General features: G+C 42.0%; 1 protein-coding gene across 6 annotated transcripts in view; it reads right to left on the minus strand.

Moving 5' to 3' along the window:
- EBF1 (EBF transcription factor 1) overlaps positions 1-23,272 on the minus strand; it is a 374,718-nt gene that overhangs the window by 195,492 nt on the left and 155,954 nt on the right. The gene's annotated exons all lie outside the window — the stretch shown is intronic.

Genomic DNA, 23,272 nt, shown 5'->3' on the forward strand with positions numbered 1-23,272 from the left:
GTTGAGCTCATCCAGCCAGCTTCTTTAAGTTTGTCTAAAACCACCCTCCCGTGGTGGTGGCTGTTGAGAGCTGCGCTCGCCCCGCGTCGTGACCCGGCCGGCTTCCTTTCCGGCGGGTCAGTGCTGTTTATTGGCGGCCGCCAGGCACGTGACAATGCAAATCGCCCTTCTCGTCGCCGCACGTCGCCGCACACCAGCCAGCGCCTCGCGGCACACTAGTGTGCCGCGGAACAGCGGTTGAGAAACGCTGAGTTAGAGGATCCCTGGAGAAGACCAGAGGGGTGTTATTCTCAAAGTTATGCTCTGGTAACTTAAGATATGCGTTTGGATTGATTTATTCTGCAAATCTTCCCTGAATTATTTTGTTTGCACCACTTGTTTACCACAAATGCAATCTGAGGTCTCTGTAATTATCATCTCATGAAAATTATCTTGGAATCGCTGTTGCCGCAAAGTTACCACACTGAAATACTTGTGGGCAGGAAATGTCATTGACTGGACATTGTTTTTGCTGCAGATGCCATTTCCTTCCTTGCCTAGGTCAAAGCTTTTGTTGGTAATGTCATTTGGGCCATGACTGTTAGGAGTTGTAGTTTAAAACATCTGGAGGGCATCTGGTTTGGAAGCCTAAAGGTAAAGGTAAAGGGACCCCTGACTGTTAGATCCAGTTGCGGACGACTCTGGAGTTGCAGTGCTCATCTCACTCTATAGGCCGAGGGAGCCAGCGTACAGCTTCCAAGTCATGTGGCCAGCATGACTAAGCCGCTTCTGGTGAACCAGAGCAGCTCACAGAAACGCCGTTTACCTTCCCGCTGGAGCAGTACCTATTTATCTACTTGCACTTTTACATGCTTTTGAACTGCTAGGTTGGCAGGAGCTGGGACCGAGCAACAAGAGCTCACCCCATCGCAGGGATTCGAACTGCTGACCTTCTGGTCGGCAAGCCCTAGGCTCTGTGGTTTAGACCAAAATGCCACCTGCGTCCCTGGTTGGGAAGCCTAGTTTACCCTAAATGTAGGTGGCACACCAGTTCACAGCAGGTGAAGTGAGAGATCTTTGCTTACCTGATCTTTTTTACCCAGAGATGTTGAACCCCAAGACCTTCTGCACACAAGGCAGACACTCTAGGACTCTGCTACAATCCTTCCTCAGTATGTTGCATGCATCTCTGAGGCTTATACCATTAACTGAAGCTATAAAACTCAGAATGATACATACAATCAGCCTATTTATAACTTAACTTATGGGTCATGGAGACTTGTGGTCTCTACCTTAGTAAAATTAGGCAGTACAGTAAAGAAATAGTGTGCTTAATCTAGGAGACAGAGATGACCTTTTTTGAAGTGAAAAAAAGAAGAAAAGAAATCATATATATTTAATGTAGGCACAAGTTCCTTTTTGGAATAAAAAATTCATCGATGTGTGCTCTCTGACTAATCTCAGCAATACCTGGTAGTTTTCTCACATCTTTAAATATTTCTTAGAACAAATAGATTTAGGTACTTGGTGTGTGTGTGTGTGTGTGTGTGTGTGTGTGTGTGTGTTCGTTCCGTCCTTTTCTGTATGGGGTCTATCTCTGCTGTCAGAGAAACTAGAAAACTAGAAATATTTGTTTCAAGAAACATAGTTAACAATCTGGTGCAAAAAAATGCTACAACAAACTCAGGAGACTTCATATGCTACTCTTTAATTGGGGAACTCAAAATATTTCTGCAGCATTTCTCAACTTCCAAATGGTTCGTTGAAAGCCATAATCTTACTGGTGTTCTGCTTCTGTTCATGTGGAACAGCATAGCTAACATCACTTTGATCAGCTGTGGAGGAACATGCTGAATTTGCCCATCCTAATAGAGCTAAGGAGGAAGAAGTCAATGAAAGTTATGTTGACAAAAGAAGTCAATGAAAGCTATGAGGGCGATAGCTTTAGCTCAAAAGCTCAGTATCATAACCCATCACAAGCCAGTTAAAGTGCCTGGACTTGCTGGATCAGCAGTGTCAAGTTCTAGGTTTTATGAGAGGCTGAATGTATTTTCAAGTATTGTTATATGATGCAAAATTATTCCTGGGGGACATAACACTTTTCCACATTTTTTTCGAGCTGTTCAGAGATCTCATTTGTCAACCTTCTGCTGCTTTGGCACCATTTATTATTATTATTATTAGTAGTAGTAGTAGTAGTGGTAGTTTGTTTGTTTGAGGGGGCTTCTTCTTCACAGGGATAACAGATTTTTCATTTCACAGCTCCCCATAGCCAATCTGACTTGGCTGAGTGACAATATCAATAAGGGTAAATGAAGACTTTCCATTACCTTCACTCCACTCTGACTCAGAAGGAAGTTTGCTTGTTTGTTTTTTCTATTACAATTATTTACCACCTTTATCTTCCAAGGCTCTCAAGGTGGTGGACATGGTTCTCCACACACACACACACACACAACAAACACACACACACACAAAACAAACACACACTTCAACCTCACAACAACCCTGTGAGGTAGATTAGGCTAAGAGATGTTGCCTTGCGCAAGGACACCCTGTGAGTTTAATGGCTGAGTGGGGATTCAAACCCTGGCCTCCCAGGTCCTAGTCCAACGCTCTAGCCCAGGGGTTGGCAACCTGTGGCCCATGGGCCACAAGTGGCCCACGGGGGTCATTTAAACGGCCCCTGAGCAGCCACCGAGCCACCCCTCGGCGAGTCCCTGTGCACTGCACTAAACCGGTGCAGCGTGGAGCGGGGACTAGCTTCTGCGGCGCCAGAAATCTCACGTCTGCACCGACACGATCCAGCCCACGGAGCAATCTCCGCAGGAGTGAATCAGCCCAGGTGAGGTAAACCTTGCTGACCCCTTCTCTAGCCATTACGCCTCACTGGCAATAGGGAACACAGCCCTATTGTGCATGCAATATGGCCGACGCTCTGTGCCTTGCCGTGTTTCAGTGGCAGTCTCACTACCCACCTGTGGTGTTCAGCAAAACCTTTGCCTTAATCCAGCCCCTGCCATATGCAGTTATGGGTACCTAGTTAGGGCATTGGTAACCAGGAAAACTCGGGTGTACACTCATCCCATTGAAAGTCATGCAGTACAGATGGACAACATCTGCATTTAGATGCAAATCCTCTGCTTCGGCGTAATATTCATTTATATAATGAACATGCTTTCTACTACTAAGTGAGTCCATTAAACCGAGAGCTGTTCGTTCTGATTGACATTGGCTCTCTCTTTTGCTGGAAATGCCACGAATTGAACCAGGGACATTCTGCCCACACAGAAACGGAGAATAATGTGGCCCACCACTAAGGCCCCTAAATGAGATGGAATTGGCCAAGGAAGACCCATTGCCTCTCTTCTCCCTGACCTGGAGTCCTTACGACGGATAGTGTCCTCTTGAGGACCTTGTTGATACCCATTTCTCAAGCTAACTAAGAACACTGATGCTAGAGGCAGAATTTTGCAAATGGCTGCTGATTTTTGTATTTCAAAAGTGGTATTTTTAGAGAACATGTACCTGTATGTAATCCCTTCATCCCTTACTTTTGAGTAGACAGGGATAGGGCCCTGGTGTCATCATAATTGGAGCCTTTTGGAGTATTTTGGAGTATTTTGCTGTTTTAGCATGTTATCATGAAGATGTTTATTTGTATTTTATGTTAATAGCTTTGGAGAGCTGCCCGACTGTACAGAAGTGTTATAAATAGTTCTTAGTCTGCACAATCTTTTTCTACTGTCACTTTAAGACTGAAATAGATTTCAGAAAAAGACTAAACATGGTGGTGTCTCACAATCAGAAGCTTCTATTGCTCCCCTTTTAATTGAATTCACTCTGAGGAAAGAGTTCTGTGTAACTTAAAAGCTTACATACCACCTTAGGAGCTTTCAGATAAGGGTGTTAGTTTACTATCCCTGTATTTTTGTTGTTGTTTTGCTGTTCCTCACACACATAATCTGATATATTACATTTTTGCACTAGCTATAGGTATCTTTCAACTTATATCTCAGTGTGCATCTGTATTGGGATTTGAAATTGTTTTTGCATATGAAATTGTTTTTAATCGTTTACATATGGGATTGCTTTTCATTGTTTTCATTGTTTATGCTTTCACTGAGAAATTCCTTTGAGATATTTCAGGGGAAGAGATACATAAACGGAATCAAATAAATAAATAGTAGGGACAATTAATGGTAAAAAAACCCCTGCATTTTTAAAATTTATTTAGAAGAACAAGGTAGGGATGATACTCTGTTTTGGTATCATCAAGCCTGGGCTTGATTATTCAGTCACTAAGAAAACACACTCTGCATATGTTCAGAGGCAATAACTGGCCTGAAAAGTCACAGATAATGCTAATACAGCTACTGATATGATCACTGGCATGGAATGAAGGATGGCTGTGGTTATTTATTGGGTGGAAGAGAATATGCTCAAGGGTAAGAAAAATGTGCAGGTGTGCTGAAGTGATGCACTATGTTCACAAATCAGTATAACCCCACCAACTCCAAAATTCACCAGGTGCCACCAGCTGCAACACTGCTGTTACGTCCGTCTATGGTAGGCACCCCCAAACTCGGCACTCCAGATGTTTTGGGACTACAACTCCCATCATCCCTAGCTAACAGGAGCAGTGGTCAAGGATGATGGGAACTGTAGTCCCAAAACATCTGGAGGGCCAAGTTTGGGGATGCTTGGTCTTAGGGAAAGACCTTAGCTCAGTGGTAGAGCATCTGCTTTGCAGGCAGAAAGTCCCAGGATCAACCTCCAGCATTTTTCCAGGTGAAAGGTGTGAAATCTTCAAAGGCTGCTGCCAGTCAGTGTCAATAATACTGTGCTAGATGAGGGTCTGACTCAGGGTCTGACCTTCCTCCTTTTCTATCTATCCAGACCCTTCAATAGGATACAAGCACAGAAAACTAGAATACAAGGTAATAGGTAGTCACCAATACATGGTTTAACTTTGAAAACAGAATTGTAGAGACGGAAAAAGCTCCGAGGGTCATCTAGTCCAACCCCCCCCAAAAATACTCCAAATCGGTATTTAATTAGACCAAAATGATCCAAAAGACACGCACACACAACCACACAAACACCAAAGGTCTGTAGTTAGCACAAAGAAAATGAACAAAACTGCTGCTGCAAAAAAGTGAATCAAGAAATGAATTCCTTGAAGAACTATTCTCCCGCACCTCCCTGCCGCTTCCCAAAGATGAATGAGATGACAGATGTTTTAGTAAAATCATTAAGACGTGATAGAAATAATTTCTGGAGATGTTAGTTAAATTCCTTGCTGACTGGGCCACATGATATATGACAACACAATTTCCACCCAAGGTGATTTGGGGGGGGGGGGATTTAACTCTTGAAAAGTTAGGTCGAAAAGGAGGAAACTGAAGCAAAGTCGTGCTGCTCTCAGAGTTACTTGGGCTGAATGATATTGACAAAGAGGTAAATATAAATATACCTGCGTGCTGCAGGTTTAGATCTGGGCTTTGGGGTAGGTGTTTATTAATATCATGAAGATATGATTCTTAATGATCTGGGAACAGAGACCTACATAGGGGCTTGAGTAATGGCATTGTCTCGTTGCCTGCATACTTTGTGCTTTTGTCTCAGACAGGTTCATTTTTCACTGGAGGGGAAAGGTTCACACCGCACGAGGGGGGTAACCAGTTGATGTTACAAGGCTGACGATTAGCCCCCTTGCTGTTCCACATGACACTGGGAAGGACTCCAACAGGCAACCTTAATGCCTGTTTCAGCATCTTGAAGAAATTAATGAACACAGCTTCGATGGCAAAACATTTCAATCAGCCCCTACCAGCTGTGCTTACAATTTATTTTTATTTATTTTTATTTTTTAAAAAACACAGGTTTATTAATAAATAAAAAAAGTTGAAAAGCATAAGAGTCATTTTTTTTAAAAAAAAAAATATATTTTGGAAGAGGACGGAGAGTGGTAGGTGAGAGTAACAGAGAAAGCGAAGGACAATGGTGGCTCGAGCCAAAGGATGTGTTACAGCCCTGTGTTTGTTGAACAAATTAAGCACGTTCTGGTTTTTCACCTGCTGAAGTAGCAGCCGTGCATATGGCCCAGAAGTTAAAAATAAGGAAATATGCATACATTACCATACTTAATGGACGACCCCCTCCATTTAATATGCAAATTTCCTGAAATATTACTGAATGCCGTCTGTTCTAAATGAATAAATTTGAATTGCAATTAGAATAATCCTTTATAATTAATGAAAACTGTCAATTTTGGTTCATAAGTAATTTGATTAACTGGATGATGGGACACTTATCAAGTTCACTGGACTGCTAGGCTATGAGGAAGCTGACAGGGGAAATGGGGCGGTCCAGGCACTCACACAGCCCTGGAATATTACCCTGCATTATTGATAACAGAAGCCAATGAACTTAAGAAAGTGAACTCTGTGTGCCTTCTCTAAAGGGGCATTTCAGCTGGGTGATATGTGATGGTCTGCTTATAATAGCCTTCACAGACGATAGCACTGTGTCATTACTCCCTCAGTGGGGGGAAAGACCCACAAGCAATGGCAAGCAGCTAGTTAAATCGGAAATTTACACTCTCCAGCTGCTTCCAGAAGAAGAAGAAAAATGTTCGCACAATAACAGTAAGAAGGAACAATGCAAGCCATGTGGAATCAAGTTTATTATAATACATCACAGGCATTATTTTACATTAGATTGCCACTGATGAAAGGTACACTATTTACACCTGGCTTTCGGTCCATTGTTTCTCTTGCAAGTGGGATGTAAAATTAGTCCTTTTGTTTTAACATTTGGACTTAGGATAAAAGAGAGATTTTTTGGGGGGGGGAGGGGAGAGAATGCTTGAATATATTTATTATTAATTTAATAATAATAATGAGATAAAGGGAAAGCCAGCAAGAATGAGACCCTTCTGACCAAATGATTGCTGACATCTCTGGAAGCTGGAACAGAGGGGTGGTGGAAGGGTGGATGAGGGAAACAATGTGCTCCTTGTTTACAGGAAAGCAAAGGAACTGGAAATGATAGACATTGCTTTACATGGCCAATGGACTTGGCAACATACAGAGTCTGTCCCGGTGAGTGGTGACTACCTAATTTGCCTTCCTAATCTTTCACATTTAAATGCTCTGTTCATCATTCCATTTAATTACCTTATCTATCAGTGTGCATGAGGGCAGTTCCTTGCCCAGAGAAGCTTACAATCAGCGCAGTGCCATTCCCTGCCGTGCCTTACCAAAAGATATCCGGTTAGGAATGCTTTTGCGAAAGGACAGGAAGTTCGGCAAGAAGTCTATTCCTCTCAAGAAGAACTGGCAATTGCCAATGAGGAGGAGGAGCAAGCGGAGGCTATAAATGGTCTGCTGCCACCCCCCACCTGCCCTCCTGTGGGAAGACAAGGAATATAACATCAGTTGCAAAAGGACTGGAGTGGTCAGATATTAGACTACCATCTACTGGTAGATCTTTGGGTAATTTGAAGTAGATCGGCAAAGGCAATGTAAAATTGCTGCCCCAACTCTTATATTATTTTACTGAAATGGAAAAACTATGGGTTGATGGGGAGGTGGAAGGACTTATGAGCTCAGTTCAGTTCTCAAACTCCGTACAAATTCCTGGATTCAGAATTCTGTACTTCTAAGTTTACGAGTTTTGAACTTGGCTCCAGTTCGTGAATAACAGGGTTCTGGGGGGCCTGCCCACCCGTGCAATAAGACGTTTGGGCAAGAGAGGGTTGAGTCTAGCCTGATTTCATTAGCTAGAACATGTTACAGCATTTAAAAATAAGTAATAATAAAGGTGGTAAAATACATTATAAGTCCAGATCCAAACAACCAAGGGACCAGTTATATGAGTCCAAGGTGCTTTAGAAGGTATAGGCTGTGTATACACAAAACCTTTGCAACAAAGGACATTCTTTCCCTCAATGAATTCTGGGCACAGTAGTTTGCCCCACAAAGAGTTCCAATTCCCAATAACCCTTAACAAACTGCAATGCCCAGAATTCTTTGAGGGGACAAATGAGTTTAGAACAGGGCCGGCTCTACGGCCAGGCTGGGTGGCGCTGCACGCTGAGCCCACCCGCCCACCCTGGAAAATGGGGCGCCGGGGGGCGCCGGAGGGATCCGTCACACCACGGCACCAAAGGTGCTTAAGACGGCCCTGGTTTAGAATGTGCTTTAAAGGTATAGTGTATACACAGGATTGTTTCCATTTCCTAATAATAGCTCTCCCTTCCCCACATACCAAACTGCTTTTGAAACTGAGATGAATTTCAGAATCAGTAGCGATATGGTCCAAGAGCCTGGTCAGCTGTTCAGAGGCAAACAAACACAAACAAAATTTCCATTGAACTGCAGCAAGCTCCATGCTGGGACCTAATTAGCTGGTCTGATTCTCAGCATAGCTAAAAGGGCTTCCTTTCAGTGCCTCAGTTATGGGGGGGAAGGTGGAGAAAACTCCTGGAGTCACAAAAATGGAGTAGTCCTCCTTCCTCAAAAGGGTCTTCCATTGGTGAAGGTTTTCAGACTTGGCTTTTAGTTTTCAAGAGCGCTTTGCCACTTGCAATCAGGACAAAAATAGACACAAGGTCAGGGGAGGGGGGGACAGATTTAAGCAGAACAGAAGAACATTTCAGCCATAGAAATACAGCAATAGCCACCAGCTTGGCTGAATTTACCACCGTGCCCATTATTTGCACAACTTTCAAGCGATTCTAGTAAGCGGAGTCAATAGAGGATGAGCATTCTGCCAGACCATGCCCTCATCAAATGAAACCTTTTGAGTACATTAGGGTCTTACTAGTTTCTCTTTAAAGAGACATCAAGTCACTTGGGTGTATGTCAATAAAAGCCCACCTGGAAGAAGGAATTACAGAGCAGTGGGGAAGAAGCAGAGATTACTCGATCCTTTGTGTTTTCATTTATTTTAAATCTGCATGTTGTTAAAACAAATGTAAAAATTAGCCATATGGAGACTGAGTTGTGGTACAGTATCTTCATCTGTCACCACATTTGGATAAAACACAAACACACAGTGCTGGCACTGAGTCTTGGAGGGAAGGAAAACAGCACACAAGGCAACAGTCCCGAATATATGCACATGCTTTTGACCTCATGGGATGGTAACTTATGATTATTTCATAAATATACAATGAAAACCAGGCAGATTGTTGCTGCTGGGAGATATTTTAAAGATCAACATCTTATCAGAAAGGCAGATTGTGATTCTCACCAGCACATCCTGCAGTTTAATTCAGTACAGCTTGCCCAAATGAAATACACCCCTACGTACCTTATTTTGAATTCAAACCTTAGACCCAGTACATGTAAGACAGGGGCTTAATAGCTTCCCAAACTCTCATTTGGCCTCCGTTATACAACCAGCTGACACTGAAAATAATTAATGCCCTTTAGGACTCACATCTGCTCCTATGCTTCCATGTCAAGGCTTTTAATTGGGCTATTTTGGCATTTGGAGACAATGGCAAGGTGAAATAACCTTTCTTTAATATTTGTGAGGTCAGAAGCTAGTCCTGCCAAAGGTCACCCTTCAGGTTCACAAATGAGTCATTTGTATCACCTAATGAAATCTGTGACTTGCAAATTGCATGGGGATATGTTATAGTGCATTAATTAGTCCATGTGATGAATACGGAATTCATCATTAGTGGTTGCAGCTTCTGCAGGCGTGCCAATACTTGTTTTGGTGGGCTGAGATAGCTGATTATATTACATATTCTCCTGCTAAGTGTGGCCTTTAATATCCGGAATTGTTTGCCGCTCCCCAAAGTGACAAGGATGAACTACTCCACTTCTGTGTGGATACATTGACCTTTCATTTGTATTTCTTGTAAAAAGCCATATATTTCTACACTGGCTGCATTTGGACATCACAATAAACTATGGTTGGTCATGATGGGAGTGAGCTAAGCTATTGCACTCCCACCTCTTGATTCTTCTTCTGGAGCAGCTGCCAAGAGGAGAGTAGAAGCTTCCAATGCTATGTTAGATTATTTTTATTATTATATTTATGCATCACTCATCCTCCCAAAGGAAGATGATGTACAGCATAGTCTGATTAAACACAAACAATCTGATCAATGAAACAACTGATCTCTTTAATAAATAAAAAAAAACCCAGCCAATTTCCATAACAAGTGGACACCAAATCCTCTTCATTCCCCCAAAGCAATAGGGGAACAAGTGTGATTTTCAATTGTGCCTAAATGTTAATGTTAAGAGGGACAAGCGTAGTTCCAAGGGGAGGGAATTCCACAATCAGGGTGCTACAATGGAGAAAATCATCCCATATCACCATGCAGCAGCCCCTAGCCACGTCCTCCACAAATCCAAAGACCTGGGTCAGCAGATATTGGGAGAAGGTGTTCCTCCAAGTACCTGGGCCCAAAGCTTTTAAAGACATTACATACCAGTACTAATGCCTTGAAGTGGGCTCAGTAGCATGCAGCCAGCCAACAGAAGTGCTTTAAAGATGGGTGATATATGCTCAGCCCTGCTCTATTTAGCATATCATCCAAACTAAAAACTGTGATTCATCTTAACTATGGTTTGTTGAAAGAAGCAAACTTGAAGTTAAGTTTAGCCACAGTCAGATTTGGATGACATAAAAAGCTGCAGCCACGTAAAAAATAGAAGATTTATTTATAAACAAACAAAAAGAAGCATCATTTATCATGATGTCCAAATGCAACCAATGAGCTCACTCTAGGGCTACTAACATTCGGCATTCACTGCTCTTTCTTTCCTGCTTTTTGGAGGAATTATGTTGGACAAGTGAAGGATCCAAGCCATCCATTTTACAACCATAGTTCATGATGAATAGGATTGCCCTTGTTCTCCTGGCTCTGGCATGAATCTGGCACACAGGCCATTCAAAGAGCTCTAGGACTGGGAGCCCAATTGGCACTTTTTCGTTGTTGCTGCTCAATCCAATTTACAATTCTGTCCTGGTTGCATTACTGGGACCATGCTTTCTCTCTTGGTCACCGATCATGCCACTAATATAACTGCCCAACACTGCCAACTTGCAACCCGGTGACTATGTTCACACGTTTTGGTAAGTCGTAAGCCATGGCTTCCTGTGAACAAGCGGCAGGCTGGTGCACACTGCAACATCACTCCCTCTTCAGCATGAACAAACAAACCACAATCCTTGGCTCAGTGTGAAGCCTGAACCTAGAACTGTGGTTTGTTTTGCGCTAAACAAGCCATGATTAGAAGCCAAGCTTTGCCCACCAACCCTTCCCTGTTTCTGCGTGCTATGCCTTCTGCAAACCAATTGGCACTTTCCAATTGGGGTGGTGGTGGTGTTATTGCTACCGAGACCTCTGACTATCCCAACATGTTAGCTTTCCATCTCGACTCTATGACACATGGAATATTTCTTTAATGCATAATTCTCTTTTAAAGGAGTGATCAGAATACTATAATAAATAGAAGCCTTCTTAGCCTATTCATTCTTACGTCTGAAAGGTGGGGGGGGGGAAACAATTCTCATGGAAAAATATAACTTTGAGCTGCTCTGTTCCCTATCTGCAATTACATCAAAATCACATTAATTGAGCTATAACACTGTCAGGCCCAGCAGCTGGAAGGCATATCCATACATTCTAAAGAGACGGCCATTAATTCAGAGCTCCACTGTGTGGCAATGAAACAGAGATGTCCATTCCCCCAACGTGATTTACTCTTTTTCAAGCTGCTTAAGTGGGAACCTCTACAAAAAGATTTAAGTTAAGTAACTCTTATGCTGTGCTGGAGCTCATTTATTATTGAATTAAATTTTCATTCCTTTTAAAGGGAAAAGAGAAATATCACTTTGTATGAAACAAGGTAAAATTGTTCAAAGAAGGCAGCTATTACCATCAGCGATGGGCATATATATATATATATATATATATATATATATATATATATATATATACACACACACACACACACACAAGCATTTTTATTTTGCACTGGTTACATATTCTGTGTGCATGTGTGCATCTTCCTCACATATAAATATGGTGTAACTGTGCTTACATAAGTAAATTCACAAAAGTCCTCCTTTTGTATCTCCAATTTAAACATTCATGGAAACAGCACAACTTGTGTTGTGAGCCAGGCAATCGTGGATAAGCCTAGCAAATGACTCTAGTCATTGTGGGGGATGGCAGTACATCCACCATGATTACAAGGTATTTGCTACAACTGGCTGTCTCCATAATTGCCTAGTTTGCACATTGGGCTGGATCCAAAGAAGCGTGAGTAGAAGGAGTTCAGTCATTAGCACTGCTCTGCAGATGGTTGTGCAAGTGCGGGCAGATTATTGTGCACAACAATGTATGTGGAGCCATATTTGTACACTGGAAAGCAAGCCCTAATGGCTAAAACACAAACAGTCCCCCACTGACCCCTTTAAATCTCAAGCCCTGAGTGCAGAGCAAGCTGTTAGGGTTTGCTTTGATCTCAGGGATCAGGGGGTTCAAAACAGTTGTGCCTGCAAACCGTTGCTGCAAGTACCTTCCAGTGGGGAACTGTGCACTCCAGCCATTATGATTTGCTTTGCGGTAGAGAGCAACATGCATTCCATATGCAGAATGAATCCCCCACCCCCAATATAAACAGTTGAAAATATGGAATCTGGAGGGGGAAAGGAGGAGAGATCTCATGCAAATAGTGGTGAAAGGACTTTCACCAATGGAAGAACTTCATTGAATGTGACACTTTCCACTAAACCAGACACAGATTCAAGCCAATTATGTTTGTCTATATGGGCCAGCAGTTCAGGTTGACATGCCTCCCAACGACAACTTTAGTGAACTTTTTGATTATAGACAAATTCATGGAGGACTAAACTGTCAGTGGCTACTAGCCACAATCGCTGTGCTTTGCCTCGATGGTTCTGAATGTGAGTTGCTGGGAACCTGAGTGCTCTTGCTTTCAGGTCCTGCTTGCAGGCTTCCCATGAGCATCTGGTACACAGACTACATGGGCCAGTGGCTTGCTCCAGCAAGCTCTTCTTATGTTCATACTCAGATTGTTTCACGTACGGCATCTCAATGATCTTTACAGCAAACTCAATGATCTTTACAGCGGTATTATTCTTCCCATACTACAGACAGGAAATTGAGGCTGCCAGATAGTGGTGTGCCTAATAGTGAGAAAGGGAGCTAAGATCTGAACTGCAGCGTTTCTGGTTCACAGCTAAGTCTACCAGCCTATGTGCTCAAACTTTAGCACCATTGGGTTTAAATCTAAGTAAACACGCAGGACTTGCACTATGCTAAGTGCAGAGCATTCCGTTATGCAAACCTCAAATTGTCCAAACCTGCAAATTATCCAAAACATGAAATGCTTCCCATGTAGTGTTATGTCATTGTAGGTCTAGAAACAACACTCCAGTTTACCTAAACTTCTGATTGTTCAGAATTTGGCATATGCCCATGGCCATTCAAATTGCCTATGTCATATGGCACACATATATGTGGGTTTTATTGTTTATTTGTGCCCAGAACAATGTACGTAAAACATAGAAACAAGATACAATAAAACAGTGTTACATTACAAAAAACAACAAAATGGTAAATCAATTAAAACAAAAAGATGAGGAATGCATCTCTTGTTTATCCAAACTGAGTATGCATTGATCGATGTGTTCCTGGCTGCCACCTCAACACCACAACCAATTCAAGGACTATAGAAGCTTTAAAGAATGTAGAGGCAAAAGCCCTCCTATGTTCTTGACATCTGGGACTGTAGTTTGCACAAAAATTCCACTTCCCTATGATTTTCCATACTTTTCACTGCATATTAAAACAGAACTTCTGACCAATGAAACAAAAACATAATTGAAATTATTTGACATGCTTATTTTTCATTTAGATTTGTATCTTACGCCAGGGTAATCTGTTATTTATTCTCGCAAAAATATGGACATGGAATAATTTTTTCAGGATGGTGATGGTGATGGCATTTTGATGATGAGTGGCTGTGGCCTCTCCCTCTGAGTTTGTGGTAACATCCACACCATTCATTTAAAGCACTCTTAATTGCACTTCAACAGACAACATGGCTCTCCCCCCCCCCCAACAAGAATTTTGGGAACTGGTTTTGTTCTGTGCCTCCTACCAGCTCTCAGCATCCTTAATAAACTGCATTTCCCAGGAAGCCATAACTGTTAAAAGTGGTTTAAGAGTGGATGAATGTGAACCATAGCAACTCTTACTGGATGAAACTGGGATATGCATGTCCATTTGCCTTCTATGATGAACTGGTTAAGATAATGTGATCATAGTAATTCTGGTTGCTTTACAGAGCCCTGAGGTGAGCAAAAATAGTGCTTGGCTGCCAAACAGATATTAATTCCATGGAATCACCCTGTGCCTAAACTGAGTAACAACCAAACATAGCAGTCCAAGTGCTCCTGGAATCCGTCTCCTGCAACATCCATGTGGAAGAAGCATGCAGAGACCAATTCACTCCGCTGATGTCATTATTATTTCTTAAGTGATTGAACTTACTAGGAACTGGATAAAAATAAAATCAATGGGAACCTTGTCCATTCTGAGATCTGGAAGCAGAGGATTTGGTGCACTGTTGTTTACTCATTGAGAAAAACACGAGGCATTAAGCAAAAGCCTGCCCGTTTAAACTAAATGGTTAACCCATAGTATTAAATTGGCTAAATGTTCCAGAGGAAAACACACTTTAAAAAGAAAATCAACCCTGCCAGATCCCATGTAATGGTGTCATTTACACTCCAGTCACATGAGCTTAAAGCGCAAGACCCTTTCATAATTAGGTACGTACACTATACCGGCTCCCCGCCTAATTAGCAAATTATGTTGAAAATAGCATCCTGCTAATTAACGGTTATTATGGCATTCCTGAAGCTGAAGCTTTAATTATCACCAACCCTAATGCTTGTGTACGGGGGGGGGGGGGGACTTTCTTTAAATGATCAATAAGGGCAGGAGATTATTATCAGGCAAATCTGCTGACGGCTGATTAATTTGTTTGATGCAAAGTTGCTGTGTGTTTCATATTATTTTATCGAAGTTGCAGGAAAAAGGTACATAATTTGGTTTCATTAGCAACCACTGCTATTTATCACAAGAAGATGCCCCTTTCCTTTTTAGTTGTTTGTTCAGTTCCCTCTGTGTTTTTGCCTGCACCAGCATCAAAGTCAAGAGCAAGGAAGTTTTAATTAAGTGACACTAATGAGGTCGTTGAAAATGATACTTCAGCAATTCAGCATGCTGTTAAATGTGTTTATTCTATAATGTCATCAAAGGTTATTGTTTTCCCTTGTAATAGATAAAATTCATTACCATAAGCATTGTACTTCAGAGTGTAAGAAATACAAGATGCGAGTTAGTCAGGTGTGTTTCTGTTACATGTCACTTTTAATCTGCCTCCCAAAGTGATTAGATGCTTAAACTACACTTCAAAGTGCAACATTACTTCCTTTATATATTTCTTTAAAAGCTCAAACCATTGTTGGTGCCATTTGGAATTTAGCCCTGATCAGTGTGCCAAGTAGACACCCAAATTTGAAATGCATCAGTTGAAAATAAATTCTATGCATGTGTGTGTTGTGATTGCTGGTCGCCATGCAATATTGCTTCTTTTTGGACAACAACATGGTAATTTGATCTTCTATCACTACTTGTTGCATCAAGATGGGGACAAGTGAATACACAGCAGTGGGAAGAAGGAGGGAGGTGGTGGGAAGAAATGCATTCAATCATTGAGAAGTCAGCAGGAAGGGTGGAACTGTTCACCTAATGAAGCTCTTCTTAGAATTAAAAGTCAGGTGGGGGTTTCCTCAGACCCTGGTGATTTGTTACAGGAAGTGTTTACAGTATCCCTCTTAACAACAGAGGCACCTCGTTTCCCTTCAGAAAAGTAAGGGACTTTTCACATTCCCACCACTAATTCAAAGTTGAAGCGCCACTGGGGAAAGGTCAGAAACTCTTCAAATATTAGAACTCTTCAAACTTGTAGAAATGTCATTGTGGATTCTATGGTGTTGCAGAGAGGCAAGCCTCTGAAACATGTGAGCTTTAGGTTCTATACAGCTCTGGTGTATTGCTTTGTAATAAGGGTTACCTGTTGCCATTGCCAGCTGGCACGGAGGCTGAAACCCTTCCTAGGGGCAATGATGACCCGGCAACCACCACCCAGGCCCCTGCAACCTCAAAAATCAATTACTGGCAGATGCCTCACATTGGGCTGCCTCAGAAACATATTTGGAAACTGCAGAGGGTGCAGAAAATGCTGTTGCTTGCCTCTTTGCAACAGCAAGTAGACGACGTTTTCAACCCAATTTTAAGCAATCTATACCTAAGAAAATGGTAATTTCAGACTCTGGAGCTGGCTATGTTCTATGATGCTGTCATTATCTTAAGTTTAATATGCCTCCCTTAATGTGTCATTCAATTCTTGCTTAGATTCACCACTGTACAGGTGACCAGGATGATGTGAATCCAATGCTGGGCCTTTTCTATCGTGGTCCCTACCCCTTTGCTGAGCCTCACCAGTGTTCTACAGATGCTGTAAAACCTTCCTGCTCAGTCATCCTTTAGAAATGTCTTCATAATTTAAATGTCAGGTTGACTTTCTTAACCCTAAGCCAGAACTCAATACACATGTTGGAGGGATGGTGCAAGGCACTTCTTGTGAATGCCTAATACCCCATATAATAATAATAAATAATAATAATAATAATAATAATAATAATAATAATAATAATAATAATAATTTATTATTTATACCCCGCCCATCTGGCTGGGTTTCCCTAGCCACTCTGGGCGGCTTCCAACCGAATATTAAAAACAGCACAGCATCAAACATTAAAAACTTCCCTAAGCAGGGCCGGCTTCAGTTGTCTTCTAAAAGTAAAATAGTTACTTATTGCCTTGACATCTGCTGGGAGGGCGTTCCACAGGGCGGGTGCCACTACCGAGAAGGCCCTCTGTCTGGTTCCCTGTAATCTCACTTCTCACAATGAGGGAACCGCCAGAAGGCCCTCGGTGCTGGATCTCAGTGTCCGGGCTGAATGGTGGGGGTGGAGGCGCTCCTTCAGGTATACAGGACCGGGGCCATTTAGGGCTTTAAAGCTCCCCATAGTCGCCTTTGACTGGACTTAACTGTCCAGGAGCCCTTTATATATACTAATATACTAATGTGGCTTGTGTGATTTCACACCCCTTCTTTTTTGAAGGGGAAATATCACAAATGGGACATTTGGCCAGTTCAGACTCGATATTATCTGCACAGTAGGTGAGGAATACTTCCTTCATGTAAGAATTACCTCTCCATCCTCCAGAGAGTTTTTCAGCATGTGCTTTATAGTAATAGCAAGTCACATCTCCTACCTGCAGAACTTTGCTTATGTATATCTATATGTTTCTATAGATTCACCTCTCTACTCTAGCCTTTGACACCTGAGATATATAGTTAGGATCCACCCTATTTTCTTGACTGTAATTTGTTCTGTTTTTATTATTGTATTTTTAAATAGTTGCAACCCACCCTGGGAATTCATGATGACGGACAGGTAAATAATAATAATCAAATAAATTAGAATAATAAGGAAGACAAACAGACAAAGACAATTGTATGGTAAAGATTTAGGGGATTACCAGCACTGGATCCCAAATTAAAAGTTATATGTTTGAAAAGCCTACTGTCTGAAGAAAGAGATTCAACATCTCTGTTGAGATGCAAACACAAGAATGTTGAGTGATCCATAAATCACAGCCCAAAAGTCAAGAAAAGGATGAAAGTCACAGCAACACTGCTCTTCCTCATGGGTTGGGGGGTGGAACATGTCTGGGTCACATGCCCCCAACCTTCTCTCTTTCTCCATTGAGCTCTGTGACATTTGTCTATCTGCATTCCATAAGATCTGGCTCTGTTTGCCTTCGGAAAGTAACTGTGTTTTACTGTTTTTCCCCCCAATGACACAAATAATCTCAGAGCAAGATGCATTAACTTCTCAGAAGGGCTTGCTTCCTGTCTTCTGTTCTTCAAATAGGATTTTATGTTTTGTTTGTTTTACACAAGGGGAGAAAGGGGAAAGAAGAAACAAAAGAAAATTTTCCCCATGGGAAAGTTAGCCTCAAAGTATAGCATTTCTATAGCAGGATAAACCACTATCATCACTGCAGAGAACATAATTACAGACAGAAACAGAGACAAAAACACAGATGTACTGAACAAGCAGTCTTGTCACTTCAAAATCAGAAGGTCAATAGGCTGGTTTGTCTTGAAGTGTGGTGAAACAGACATTTGCCTTTTTTCTCTTCAGGGATTCCTATTGAGGTTTTAATTCTAAGCAAACAGCTAGGCATAATTCTAAGTGCCAAGTCACCTGACCGAATTGGTGTGCTGATGTTGCGTCCACCAGAACATTGCCTCAGGTTCAGATCTGGCCTCAGCCGCAAAGTTACCCCATAGCCTCAGGTCGGCCACTTTCTCTCAGACCTCCGTTTGCAAGATGGAAATCATATACAGAGTTACTGTACAGATTGCAGAGACAGTGCATGTGAAAATCATTGATATAGATGCTAAACAAATCAATCCAGTTTGCATTTCCTCTGAGCTACGGTAGCTCTTGAACGACTATGTCCTATTTCCAGCCTATGATATGGAGGTTTAAAGATTGACAGCTAGGGTGGCCAGTTATGCATTCCCATAACAGACGATTTGCATCACCATCCAAAAGAGGACACTAATTTGCACATGGGGATTTATATAGATATAGATGCAAATTTAGAAATAATGGTGATGATTTAAATAGAAATACAATACATCTCACCATAGTGAGGGGAAAACAGGGTGCCTTATGTGCCTGCCTGCCTGCCTGCCTGCCTGCCTGCCTGCCTGCCTGCCTGCCTGCCTGCCTGCCTGCCTGCGTGCTCAGTCTGCTGACCAAGTGCTGTTAACTTGTTCCCAAGTAAATAGGCATATACCACAATTCTAGTACCTAACAGGGTTTTACAAGTATTATTTGTGCTTGCAGCTGACAACTTTGACTTCTTAGCAAGAGTGTAACAAAAGAGGGTCACATCAAATATCAGATTACTGGAAAGCATGAAAAAATGCCACGTGAGATCAACTTGCATTTAGACAACTTGGCACCTTAACAGTGCACTACACAGAAGTAAGCCCCATTGAGTTCCATGGAACTTAGTCCCAAGTATGTGTTGATAGGATTGCAGCTTTAGGCAAACTAGATTGCAACCCAACCACATACCTGGGATACCAGTGTGCTCCTGGCCAATTGCCAGAACTGGAAGTCTGCTTTGGCAGGCTCAGACATGGACTTGGGAGACAATCTTTCAATCACATCCATGCCTGCACTATAAATTGGGGGTCCAGCCTGGGCACTAGCCAGTGTCTTACTTGCCTACTAAACCATCTTGCTATATTACCTTTGATATATATTGGCATTAGATGCTGATCAACAGGCATGGGAAGGAATTTTACCATTTTTCCAAGGTGAAACAGGTTTGTTTTTTGTTTTGTTTTTATTTGCCTTCAGCACAGCAACCAGGACATATAATTGAGCTATTATGGCTGATTTTATCTATATATTAGCAATAAATGTTGTATATTGTTCTTATGTACACTTGGAGATTTTTAAAAAGTGGTTTATAAATCCTTCTAAGCAGTGCTTTTTTTCTGGGGGTACACAGGGGCACGCATACCCCTAAACATTTTGTGAATTTAAGTTTGGCCTCATTGAGGGACAGTATTTCAATATGAGTAGGAAAATGAGAGTGCCCCTAAACATTTTTAAAGAAAAAAAGCACTGCTTCTAAGTAAAACAAAAACAAAAACAAATCAATGGTTGCATGATGGTTCTGTCCCATCAGATGTCAAAAAGGAAAACAGCTACCAGATTTTTAGAAGACATCTGAAGGCAGCCGTGTTTAGGGAGGCTTTTGATGTTTAAGAAATTAGTGTATTTTAATGTTTCTGTTGGAAGCCGCCCAGAGTGGCTGGGGAAACCCAGCCAGATGGGCGGGGTATAAATAATAAATTATTATTATTATTATTGTTATTATATTATTACTTCCATTTTGTCACAACCATAGCTGCCAAGTTTTCCCTTTTCTTGCGAGGAAGCCTATTCAGCATAAGGGAAAATCCCTTTAAAAAAGGGATAACTTGGCAGCTATGGTCACAACTTATCTTGGCTGGTGCTGGGACAATGGGCTTGATCTGGTCTGGGATGGAGGAGTGGGCTCATTCCTTTCCCTCTGGCCTTAGGATGCATGGGCTCATGGTCCAAGCCATCTTGGAGAGTTGGCAGGCTGCCCATAACCCCAGGTTGACAGAGGTGGATATACAGTGGTACCTCTACTTACGAATTTAATGCGTTCCGAACACACATTTGTAAGTCAAAAAAAATTGTAAGTCGAATCCCATAGGAATGCATTGGGAGAAAAAATTCGTAAGTCGAAGCAACCCTATCTAAAAATTCGTAAGTAGAAAAAATCCTATCTAAACCACATCCAAGATGGCGGACGGAGCTCTATTTGTAAGTAGAAAAATTCGTAAGTAGAGTTATTTGTAAGTAGAGGTACCACTGTAGTAGCAGCACACATCACAGTGGCCCGAAGCTCGCCTTGTGCTGTCAGAAACTGGATCCCTGCCACTGCCATTCCTAACTGCGGTGTGAGCTCTACCAGCTGAAGCTGTGACAATTTTAGCTCATGCACTGCCTTTTCAGTTCTTGCAGTTTTGCTCTGCTCCCTGCTGGGCCACAATTCAGGCTCGCCTATGCACAAGAGCTGGGTGAGTAGAATAGGAACAGCGTGGCTCAAAACTTGTAAGTCAACAAATTGAATTAATCAGCTTCAACCCAATTTGGAACTATAGACTAAAGCCAGCAGATTAGCAGACACCAATGTAGTCAAGTAGCGGGGTGTGTCTTGCTCCTTAGACAGCTAGCCATGCAAATCATTGCAAACTGTGTGTGCACACGCATTTGTGTGTGCACATGTGCACATTCATCCATAAGGAACACACAGAGATCACACGGCTGGAAGAGAGGCTCATTCCCTGCTTCCTGGCCAAATTGCCCTTTTAAAATGTGGTTTTTTTTGGGGTATTGGGTTTTTGTTTTTTAATTTTGATTATATAGTTTGTGGTTTTTGATTTTGATTTTGTTCTGTGAACCACCTTGAGACCTCCAGGTATAGGGCGGTATATACATTCCAATAATAATAATAATAATAATAATAATAATAATAATAATAATTAATTGGACTACTAGTGAGAAGTAGCAAAAAACAAATGGATAAAGTGGTGATTAATTGCAAATGCCTCATTACCGAGCACTTCCTCACAGTGCCACAGAAACAGCTGCTGAACAGACTAGCAGTAGGAAGTTGCAAAGAGGGGGGAAAGGAGGGGGAAGATACTGAAAGACTCTTTAAAAAAAAGTTTTTTCTGCCATAGATCATCATTTTTAATGATAAGGTATCTTCCTACCATGAACGAGTGCAGCTTTTAAAAGGGAAGAAGCATTGTAATATTTGATGCCTGCCACCTCCCCAACCTCAACACAACAACCACACAAGCAGCTGATGCCTTTTCAAAGCCCAGCATTGTTCTGTTCAATTCATTCTTGGCCTATTGTTGGCCACTCTCCTTTGACTGACATGTGACATTCTTGTCTTCATGGATGGGGAAGCAAAGCTCTTGATGGTTATTGACATAAGAAAATGTCATGTCTGAATATGTTTTAGTAGGACCTTTCTCTCTTGGTTCCACCTTCTTCCCCCTCCCTTTCCGTCACACAGTTTGCTACATTTAATGCCATGAAAGCCCTAAAAAAAGGGCTCATCATCTAAACCCTTAATTATTCTCAAGGGTTTTCAAGTGGCACTTAATTGCCAGACAACATTGAAAATCACATTTGCAGCAAGTCTTTCTTGCAAGGCAGAACACACTACACCGGCCTTTCTGTACATGAGGGTGGCTGAAAGTACAACATGTCTTTGTGGCTCGAACTGTAACACTACAGGTCCCTAGTCAACGATGGTGAAGGCAGCGCTGCTAAGAAGCTAAAGAGGAAGGGCTAAAATAGAGAGCCGATCAATTCCTGCAGGTTTCTACTTTAAAACATCCCAAGTTGCGGTCCTGGCTATGTGGGAAATTGGTCTTGCACAACCTCTGACCATGCAGTGTGATGATGCAGCAATTGTAAGGTGTGCTAAGGCAGTCTATGGAAATGGAACTAATGTGAATGCTTCAAAGCAACAACTGCACAAGAAGCAGCGATATTTTAATGGCAATGGTTTGTAGCCAAGTGCATTCTGCTCAGAGTAGACTCACTGAAACGGATGGAGTTAATGTCATGTCCCTTATTTTCAGTGTGTCTACTCTGAGTAGCACTAGCACTGGATACAAGCCAATTCACCTAATGAGTTCTGTCAGCAGAAGACCTGTGCAAGGACTTCTGATTGCACAGCGGGGCTTTCCCCATCTTCCTCCTACAACCCCCTGAAATTAGCTCAGAGGGGTGGAAGAACATCCAAAACAGCACATGAGGGGGTATATTGTTCCATTTGACAAGCTGAAATGCTTGGGAATTCAACATTGAATTCCTCCCTTGTTGACACCTGTATCAGACACAACATGGACCAAAATCAGGTTGCGCATTGCCTGGTTTTAGAAGAGGTAGCTTTTATTTTCAGTCCATTTTACCCCCTTTTTTGGCCTCAGGTATTGTGGAATTCAAAAGCTATAATATCATTAAAAATAAATGCAATGGGTTTCTTTTCCCTGTGAGGAAACACCTTCATGACAGCAGATGGCAGCTTGCTTAAGGTTTAGCATAGACAACTTCCACTTTCCAAGGGTCCTCCAACTGTCACTTAAAACAGTGCAGCAGCCACTGAACACTCTGTGGGGAGGGGAGGGGGGAGAGTAGTGGAAAAGCTGAAGTCATCATGTGGTCCTGGACAGCAGCACTCAGGAGGTTTTTCTGTACATAAACGTCTGATGCAGTGAGACTTTGGAATGACACAATCACAACCACCTTTCACTCATTCCACCACAAGTTTTTAGAGGAGTGGGGGGTGGATGTAGAATTAAAAGTCTTCCCCAGACACAGAAATAGCTTTTATGGCACTGGTTTTCACACATAAACCAAGGGGTTACGTAGCTGGTGGTGCGAAAGCTCAAATAGGTCTCATCTGGAATGCACTGGGAGTGGTTTAATTTAATTTAGTAAT

Source organism: Zootoca vivipara, chromosome 2 (genome assembly GCF_965207765.1).
Source record: "Zootoca vivipara chromosome 2, rZooViv2.hap1.1, whole genome shotgun sequence".
Classification (NCBI taxonomy): Eukaryota; Metazoa; Chordata; class Lepidosauria; order Squamata; family Lacertidae; genus Zootoca; species Zootoca vivipara.